We start from the raw sequence: 10,747 nt of genomic DNA, 5'->3' as shown, positions 1-10,747 counted from the left end.
ATATAATACACTGCCTGAATATACAGACTGATTAAAGTTACTCAGTTGTCATGGGTAAAAGAAGTGTCTTCAGGGTTGTTGGTGAATTAGGATTCAGAGAACATAGATTTAGGGACAGCATTGTCCTTACCGTGGAGATAAATTTGATGCAACTGAATGTAATCTATTCGGCTTGGCTGCATGAACACACAGCTGTATTAATGAGCTGAAAGCAGATAGGACCAGATGTATCAAGCTTCAAAAAGTGATAAAAGGGAGAGTGATAAACAGCCAATGGTGCCTGGTTTTGGATAGTTCCTGATACAGAAGAATTTCCAGTACAGGTTTATTATCCGCTACTCTTTACTTAGAAGGGCGCCCATCTCGGCCATCTCGGGCATTGAATGCACTCAAAAATCAGGTGCGATGCGACAGACGAGATGCCCGAGATTTCCCATAGGGAACAATGTTAAATGTCTCAATTGACCCGATTTTCCTGTTCAATGCCTCAATTGACCCAATTTTTCCATAGGAAACAATGTTAAATGGGCCACAGAGGCCAAATAGGCACCCTGAAGTGAATAATGGCCACCCGAATTGTTAACGCCACCCCACGATCAACGTCAACCCGAAGCGTGGCGAGCGCAGCGAGCCCGCGAGGGGCGGCGGTACGCGTCCTACGACCTTTTCATACCCCCACTATCCACGTCGGCGTGGAGTTGAGAATAGAAAGTGTGGCGAGCCCGAAGCGTGGCGAGCGCACGCGGATACCTTCACAGGTATCCGTGTCCCCTCGCGGGCTTCACAGCTGTCCGCGTACCCTCGCGGGGCTCGCTGCGCTCGCCACGCTTCGGGCTTGGGGGCTCGCTGCGCTCGCCACACTTTCTATTCTCAACTCCACGCCGACGTGGATAGTGGGGGTATGAAAAGGTCGTAGGACGCGTACCGCCGCCCCTCGCGGGCTCGCTGCGCTCGCCACGCATCGGGTTGACGTTGATCGTGGGGTGGCGTTAACAATTCGGGTGGCCATTATACACTTCAGGGTGCCTATTTGGCCTCTGTGGCCCATTTAACATTGTTTCCTATGGAAAAATCAGGTCAATTGAGGCATTGAACAGGAAAATTGGGTCAATTGAGACATTTAACATTGTTCCCTATGGGAAATCTCGGGCATCTTGTCGGTTGATCGCACCCGATTTTTTAGTGCATTCAATGCCCGAGATGCCTGAGATTTTTTACTAACGATGCCCACGATCAAAATCGTGGGCGCCCTTCTAAGTAAAGAGTACCTATTATCCCATATCCAAGATGCTTGGGATCCCAAGAGATTAATCCAGATTTCAAAATATATATATATATATATATATATATATATATATTATATATATAGACAGATGATGTGACCCTAATATTGCGCTTATAAGATAAAGCAGCACCTCTATAGACCCTTGCTGTTAAAGGAGGAACTAAAAGGAGAAATAGATAAATATAAAATAGAGGTGCGCTACCAATGCCGGCTATTAACACCAATGCCGGCTAATTCGGTGGCTATTAGAAAAATAAGTCAAAGAAATAAAAACAAATTGATGTTTATTCAATAGTACAGCATACTGTATGTTTTTTTTTCTTCAGATTTAAATTTCCATCACATACAGAAACACTCTGCATTCCTACGCGTTTCGTCCTTCAGGACTTCATCAGGGGCAAAAAGTACATCCAATTAGGTAGTATAGATTTATCCTCTATTGGGTGTGTCGAAATACTGCAGGTCTTCTATTCAGTATAATGAAATACCGAATACCGATCTTTAATTTAGTGTAGGAATATGCTACAGTAGAGTGGGTGTTTTTTTTTAAATACCTAGTTCACATGGAGTATAGATACCCCAAAAACATTCATTGTCAGTCCACGTTCTCTCAGAAAGGATATGCTGTGCATCACAGGCTCCAGAGCAAGCATCACTTGCGTAACATATTGTACTGTATATAATAAACCTATTAATATGCTTCATCAGGATGGTTATACAATGCCCATAACTTATTGCATTATTTATTAGACTTTGAATATATTTACACAAATTATCTCTGATCTGTAGCATGATTGGAGAAGAACATGTCTAAAACATAAAACTGGAAGGATACCAGCTTTCAATGTGATAAATATACATGTAACATATACAGCTTAGTCCAGCAAAAATTGAGTTTCTCACCAGTGAGGGAAGCGTGGTGATGTCACCATCTGTATACACCCCATGGTGCCCTTAATGATGCAGCAATAGGTAAATATATGCTTCCCTTTAGACTGCGCCCCAGAGAATTCTGCTGTCATATGCATTGATTGGTGAAGCGAGCGAGAATAGCTGAGGTGGAGAAGTGCAGGGCACTTCATGTGAAGGGAAACTATATCTAATACCTTAATTAAGGTGTGGGTATATTAGTATATTGCACATGGGACTGTGGTGCTTTGTTGTGTTTCTTCTGGCAGACTATCATGCCAGGGCTATACTTTATCACACATGCATCTAGATGAAACTGGCACTATGGCCATTAAAAACTAAGGGTGCCCATACACGTACCAATTACCCGGTACTTTTTGTGCTAAAATAGCATCGCATCCCATGCACAACATATGCACAACGATGCTATTTTAGCACAAAAAGTACCGGGTAATTGGTACATGTATGGGCACCTTAAGACAAATCCAGTGAGGCAGCTGCAGGTTATCCCCCCCAGATGGTGAAAATTACATTTGACACTAACTGCGTTCACAATATATGATCTGATATGCACGATAACAATGCTCGCTCCCACGAATCGTTATTGACCCCGCCCCTTTATCTGAACATGCAGTGAAATTTTGTCTATATCATCAATGACTGCATGTTCTAGCAGGGGCTGGGTGATGTCACTGAATGACACTATTAACAATATTGTTCAGTGTACTAGATTGTTCTCCCAGAAGTACCATGGAAATTGGCGACTATATTGTTCAAAGACAATTTTGTATAGTGTGTGTACGTATCTTTACAGAGTCCTAGGAATTTAACTAAATTGTATTTGAACATAATAGCAAGGTTTTAGCTGAGGGAAGCGTAAGTTTGTTTTGTCTTCTGTTCCCTTAATAAAGTTGCCATAATTTGAACTCTCGAGAACTATGAGATTCTTATTGCTTTGCAGTATTTAGCATGCACCCCTCCACCTGCTGTGGAACTACACATCCCAGCATGTCCAGTCAGTTTTAGCATGCCCGAATAGCAAAGCTGTGGCAGGGCATGTTGGGCTGCATAGTTCCACAGCAGCTGTATGTTGAATATGTTAAGCATTGTCCCCTGCTTTATTGTCGCCTCCCTGATCCCAATAGGAAAACTTGTGGAAACCTGAGAATATATTCATATTATGTATGAATAACTTTAGAGCTACAGTATAGAGCCTGTGTGCATCTATGGCCACTTTATCTCCCCGTGGCATTGTATTCCCTTTCATATGCTAATGTGACAATTAACATCCTTCATCATTAGTATTGGGGTGTGGTATGATATGCCGACATTTATAATGTAGACAGCATTGAACTGATGACATGTTAGTATATTGGCATAATATCCCTGATGGCCAAGTAAATACCTGATCTTGACTACTGCAGCGGCTAAGCGTGGCTTCCGGGTCCCAGTGGTCATCTGGCTCTTCCAGATTAGACTCCGATCATCAAGCTTTGCGGTAAGTACGTCCCCCTATCCCTACCACTGACCCACCGTCTAATGCCTAACCCTTCAGCACACAGCCTAACACTGTCATCATAACTGTCAACATTGTGATTGTCGTCCTTGTGATTATATCCCTGGGAACGATATCACAAACAATATCACTTAAACTCCTGGCAAAGGATATAGCACATACACACTGAACAATATTGTTAACGTTATTGTTCAGTGACGTCCCCTGAGGCCTGCCGAACATGCAGTCATTGACAATGTATTCAGATTTGACTGCATGTTCAGACGATCATTATTGATCCACAGGAGTGTGCATTGTTAACGGTATAGTACACTGTAGGCAATGTGCACAATATATCATTAATGATATCGTTATCAGTGCACGCATGGGGAGGGGGGTTCTGAGTGCATTCACATGAACAACTTGTTATATGCTAGAATCAGGCCCATAGTCTGGAGATACAGAGGCAGATTCAGAATTTTGAACAAAGTTTAGAGAGAAAAAAAAAAGTCCCTTTTCACTTTATTAAAACCATTCTTCACTGATGTAATGCATACTTGCCTTCCATATCAGAATTGCCAGGAGGCTCCTGAGAATTGGGTGGCCCTCCCGGCCCCTGGGGAAGGTAGCCAAGTCACCCATATGCCCCCTTACCTCTTTGCCGTGGAGGTAAATGCCAACATTCACAGCTCTTCGTTGGGGGGGGGGCAAGGGTAAAACGATACTAATCACATAATTATGCATCATTTTAGCCCCACCCCCCTTTCTGAGGAGGGCAAATCATGCCATTTTTGTGTGGCATGGGGACAGGTGACATCACCTCGATGAGCTGTCTCTGCCATTTCCTCTCTCTGGGCTTCTTGAGAGGAGATAGTAAATGTAGGCAAGTATGGATGTACAGAGAGATTAAGGTTTGGGAGGGGGGTTTTCAAAGCGCAAATGTAAATTGCAGTGTACAGTAAATGAAAATAAAGCTTCCCAGTATTTGTATGCTACATGCAGAAGTGTATTTGTATATACAAGTGTATTTGCAGCACGGTTTGTCCAGGTGTAGTAACGGGAAACGGTCAGACCACACTTAGGTCGACGCTGGAAGGTCGACTGGCCCCAAGGTCGACATAGGTCAAGGTAGACATGGGTTTAGGTTGACAGTCATTAGGTCGACATGAGTTTTTCACTTTTTTTTAGCCGACATGTGCCGACAGGCAGTATTTCATGCCCTACCATCCACTAGGGCGTGGTGGGAGAATAAATTAGTGTGTCGAGCATAGCGAGGCACCGTGCCCGAAGCATTGCGAGCGGCTGCGGTTCAACTCCAACTGTGTCCATGTCGACTGTGTCGACATTCGGGTAAAAATCCTGTGAAAAACTCATGTCGACCTAAACCCATGTCGATCTTGGGCCGTGTCGACCCTAAGTCATGTCGACCTTCCGGGGTCGACCTAATGACTGTAGACCTAAGTCTGGTCTGACCGATCTACAGATTCCGTAGTTACTTGCTCTTCACTGCTTTCCTCTCCCCTCTGAACGTTTTAATGGCTACTAGGTAATCTGCATACATAACGGTTGCAGCAAAGGACAAATGTAGTGTTCCCCGTCATAGCAACCTAATATGTGTTTGCTTTCTGCAGCTAAACCACACTAGTAAATGTCACACTGATGGCTCAGGACAAATCACCTGTTTCCTTGCAGCAGATTTCATAAATGCCCCCGATTGCCTTCTCCCATGCTGCTGCAGATTCATTTGTCTTGTTTTAAATTATCCATAAAAAACATGCAATAAATAAGTAATTTATAATGTTTTCTTATTTCCAGTCTAAGTGATCACCTATTGGTGGTAAATGGGGCAATAACTTATGTGCAGTGAGCAAACCAGGATATTAATATTTTTCTGAAAATTATACTAAGCTAAAGGTCTGCTTTAGCATGTATTACTGCTCACTAGATGTATTGGTTGTGCTGTGGGATAGCTTCTCATCACAGCATTCATGTAGCATTAGAGGTCCTCGTCTTTTTCTTATTAAGTATGTCCACAAAGGTCTAAAACGTTTCAATCCTTATGTAGATTCAAATGCTTCTTTCTCCCTATTCATAGAGCTGCGGAATGCAGGTGGCTTGGAGCGTGCAAGTGTAGCCGAGTGCACTGAGTACATGGCCACATAAATGACAGACTAAAACACAGACACATATGCAGCTGTCAGGACGTTTATACTTTGACGATGATGACACGATGCCGGCTTCTGATCGGCTGAGTGTGTCTTGGTTCCTTCCACTGATACAATAATGTATCAATTATTTGTGTGGCTTCTGCAGCCTATTTATTTTGATTAATAAATATTTGCAAGGGTAGAATATTTACTATTAAAGAGGATGTTTGTTCTTGCATTAGTATTTATTAGTCAGACTGTCCTTACAGACTCTCATATAATTCTTTAGTACAGTACTATATTGTGTACAAAGGATGTATTGCAACTGTGCAACAGAAGTCACATCTTCTGCTGCATATACTACCCTTGCAGATACATATACTACAGTATGCTTGCAGACAGGACTGCCACCAGAAATTGTTGGGCCCGGGAGTGACAAAATATGCAGGGGCCCCTTTCCCCTTCTTGAACCCCTGCTTGCCTAGGGAGACCTCTGGTGTCCGCAGCACTGGCCGCACTACGCTACCACTACATTGCTTCAATGGAAATTTGAACTTTGTTTATGACATGTTATACTTGATTGTCTCCAGTCCTGGGCCCCCTTTCTGTCAGGGCCTGGGACTGAAGTCCCCACAGACCTCCCCCTTGATGGTTGCTCTGCTTCAAGATGCATATACCAGGGGTTCTCAAACTCGGTCCTCAGAACCCCACACAGTTCATGTTTTCAGTCACCCGGGAGGTGCATTCATTACTCATTGACACATTTTAAAAGCTCCACAGGTGGAGCTAATTATTTCACTTGTGATTCTGTGAGACCTGGAAAACATGCACTGTGTGGGGTCTTGATGATCGAGTTTGAGAACCGGTGGCAACCTACATCTTAATTTTTTATGTAAAATTAGCCCAATTCTGCTTAGTCCCTCAACAACTATTACTTAATAATTAGCAATTACTGCAAAAATTACTTTCACTTTGAGTCATTTGGTCTGTTGAGTGGCATTTAGTGGTCAGTGGCAGTACTTCACCTCATAGAGGTGAGGAGTAGTTAGCCTTTTATATATAGACTAGGTGATTCATCGCGCCCTACGGGCGCTCTTCACACCGTCGTAAGGGGCTGCGCCCCCTTAATTTGTGAACGTTTGTATATGAGAAATATGGTTAGAATTGTATGAAAGATGCCCTGTATTGCAACTTAGGTGTCCGCGAATCGTGGGAGGGGGGGTCGCGGAGGGTGCCGCGAATTGCAGGAGGGGGGGTCGCGGGGGGTGCCGCGAATTGCAGGAGGGGGGGTTGTGGGGGGGTGGATGCTGCGAATCGCGGGAGGGGAGGGATTGCAGAGAATCGCGGGAGGGGGGTCGCGGGGTGGGTTGCCGCAAATCGCGGGAGGGGGGGTTACGGGGGCGGGGGTTGCGGCGAATCATGGTAGGGGGGGTTGCGGGGGGTGTGCCGTGAATCACGGGAGGGGGGGTCACGGGGTGGGGTGCCGAGAATCGCGGGGGGTGTGTGTGCCGTGAATCGCGGGAGTGGGGGTTGCGGGGGGGGGGGGGGGTGAGGGGGGGTGTGACGCGAATCGCCACAAGAAAAAATCAACACAGAAAGGTCAACACATGTAAATGTTGACATAAGTGTGGCACTTCATTGGTGTCCATGTCGACACATGAGAATGAATATGAAAACATTCAAAAAATGAAAAAAAAAACTTCAAAAACTCATGTCAACCTTTTTCATTGTCGACCATAGCCATGTCAGTGTTTTCCATGTGCAATTTAATTCTGGAGCTGCCGCGAATCGCGGGGGGGGGGGGTGCCGCGAATTGCGGGAGGGGGGGTCGCAGGGGTGGGTGCCGCGAATCGCGGGAGGGGGGGTTACGGGGCGGGGGTTGCGGCGAATCATGGGAGGGGGGGTCGCGGGGGTGTGCTGTGAATCACGGGAGGGGGAGTCACGGGGTGGGGTGCCGAGAATCGCGGGGGAGGTGTGTGTGTGCCGTGAATCGCGGGAGTGGGGGTTGTGGGGGGGGGGGGGGTGGGGGGATGGTGTGACGCAAATCGCCACAAGAAAAAATCAACACAGAAAGGTCAACACATGTAAATGTTGACATAAGTGTGGCACTTCATTGGTGTCCATGTCGACACATGAGAATGAATATGAAAACATTCAAAAAATGAAAAAAAAAACTTCAAAAACTCATGTCAACCTTTTTCATTGTCGACCATAGCCATGTCAGTGTTTTCCATGTGCAATTTAATTCTGGAGCTGCCGCGAATCACGGGGGGTGCCGCGAATTGCGGGAGGGGGGGGTCGCGGGGTTGGGTGCCGCGAATCGCGGGAGGGCGGGGTTCACAGGGGTTCCGGTGGGGGGTTGCCACGAATTGCGGGAGGTGGGGGGTCACGGGGGTGCCGCGAATCGCGGGAGGGGGGGGTTGCGGGGGGGTGTGACGCGAATCGCCACAAGAAAAAATCAACACAGAAAGGTCAACACATGTAAATGTTGACATAAGTGTGCCACTTCATTGGTGTCCATGTTGACACATGACAATGAATATGAAAACCTTCAAAAAATGAAATAAATCTTCAAAAACTCATGTCAACCTTTTTCATTGTCGACCATAGCCGTGCCAGTGTTTTGCATGTGCCATTTAATCCTGGGGCTGCCGCGAATCGCGGGGGGTGCCGCGATTTGCGGGAGGGGGGGGGTTGCGGGGGGTGGGTGCCGCGAATCGCGGGAGAGCGGGGTTCATGGGGGTTCCGGTGGGGGGTTGCCGCGAATTGCGGGGGGGGGGGGTCGCCGCGAATCGCCGGAGGGGGGGTTGCGGGGGGTGTGACGCGAATCGCCACAAGAAAAAAATCAACACAGAAAGGTCAACACATGTAAATGTTGACATAAGTGTGGCACTTCATTGGTGTCCATGTCGACACATGAGAATGAATATGAAAATATTCCAAAAATTACAAAAAAACTTCAAAAACTCATGTCAACCTTTTTTATTGTCGACCATAGCCATGTCAGCGTTTTCCATGTGCAATTTAAGGTACTTATGTAGTAACTGGGCTGCCGATTTTGAAATCGGGTCCATCGCATCGCATCGCACCCGACCATATCGCATGCGATGCGATGCGATGCGATGCGATGCGATGGACCCGATTTTTCCATAGGATTCAATGTTAAAATGGACTGAGTCCATTTTAACATAGAATTCAATGGGAAAAGGGGTCCTTTTCATACCCCTACTATCCAAGTGGGCATGGAGTTGGATATAAACCTGTGGCGAGCGTAGCGAGCCACCGAGCCCGAAGCGTGGCGAGCGTAGCGAGCCCCGCGAGGGAACACAGAATACCGTCCCCTCGCGGGGCTCGCTTCGCTCGCCACGCTTCGGGCTCGGTGGCTCGCTACAGGTTTATATCCAACTCCATGCCCACTTGGATAGTAGGGGTATGAAAAGGACCCCTTTTCCCATTGAATTCCATGTTAAAATGGACTCAGTCCATTTTAACATTGAATCCTATGGAAAAATCGGGTCATCGCATCGCATGGTCGTATGCGATGCGATGCGATATCGCATCGCATCGCATCTGATTGTATGCCTTAACTTAAGGCATACAATCAAAAAATCGGCAGCCCAGATACTACATAAGTACCCAATTTAATTCTGGAGCTGCCGCGAATCACGGGGGGGGTGCCGCGAATTGCGGGAGGGGGGGTCGCGGGGGTGGGTGCCGCGAATCGCGGGAGGGCGGGGTTCACGGGGGTTCCGGTGGGGGTTGCCGCGAATTGCGGGAGGTGGGGGGTCACGGGGGGTGCCGCGAATCGCGGGAGGGGGGTTGCGGGGGGTGTGACGCGAATCGCCACAAGAAAAAATCAACACAGAAAGGTCAACACATGTAAATGTTGACATAAGTGTGCCACTTCATTGGTGTCCATGTCGACACATGACAATGAATATGGAAAAAAATTAAAAAATTAAAAATAAATCTTCAAAAACTCATGTCAACCTTTTTCATTGTCGACCATAGCCATGTCAGTGTTTTTGCATGTGCCATTTAATCCTGGGGCTGCTGCGAATTGCGGGGGGGGGGGGTGCCGCGAATCGCGGGGAGGGGGGTCGCAGGGGGTGTGCGCCATCGTGCAAGGGGGGTTTCTTTTTGCCGCGAATCGCGGGAGGGAGGTTGCGGGGGGGGGTGTTTTTTTCCGCGAATGGGGGGGGTCACGGGGGAGGGTTTGCCGCGATTCGCGGGGAGGGGGGGTCGCGGGGTGGTGGTTATGCCGCGAATTGCGGGAGGGGTCGTGGGGGGTTCTTTTTGCAGCGAATCGTGGGAGGGGGGGTCGCGGGGGTGTTTTTGCTGCGAATCGCGGTAGGGGGGTCGCGGGGGAGCGGGTGTTTTTGCGCGAATCGCGGGAGGGGGGGCGCGCGGGGGGGGGAGGTTTTGCCGCAAATCGCGGGAGGGGGGCGCTCACCTGGTGGCTGTGGAGTAGCAGTGCTGGGCAACATGGGAAGGCAGTGGGTGTCTGGCACTGTCTGTGGGCTCACTGGGCTGGTTCTCTGTCACATACCTCCCAACATGACCTCTCCAGGAGGGACACAATGCTCTGTTTCTAGACTTCCCCTTAATGTATGATTGCCATCACCTGTTTTAAACAGGTTAATTTCTCAGAAAGGTGTTCAGCACAGATGAAGGCAATCACACATTAAGAGGAAAGTCCAGGAACAGAGCGTTATAGACACAGACACCCACTTTGAGTGACAGATGTAGCCAAATATATAGGAGATAATGGTAACTATAGAGCAGTGGTTTATGTGGAAAGTTCGATGCTCCACATCAGTTCCCGCCCAAAAGCAGTTTATAGTATACATTCTCGGTCATGCAAACATGAAAACACCTGGATCAATTTAATCAGAATCCAATTAACCCTCT

The sequence above is a fragment of the Crinia signifera genome, chromosome 4 (genome assembly GCF_055691185.1).
Source record: "Crinia signifera chromosome 4, ASM5569118v1, whole genome shotgun sequence".
Taxonomy (NCBI): Eukaryota; Metazoa; Chordata; class Amphibia; order Anura; family Myobatrachidae; genus Crinia; species Crinia signifera.
Note: the sequence above shows the minus strand (reverse complement) of the source record.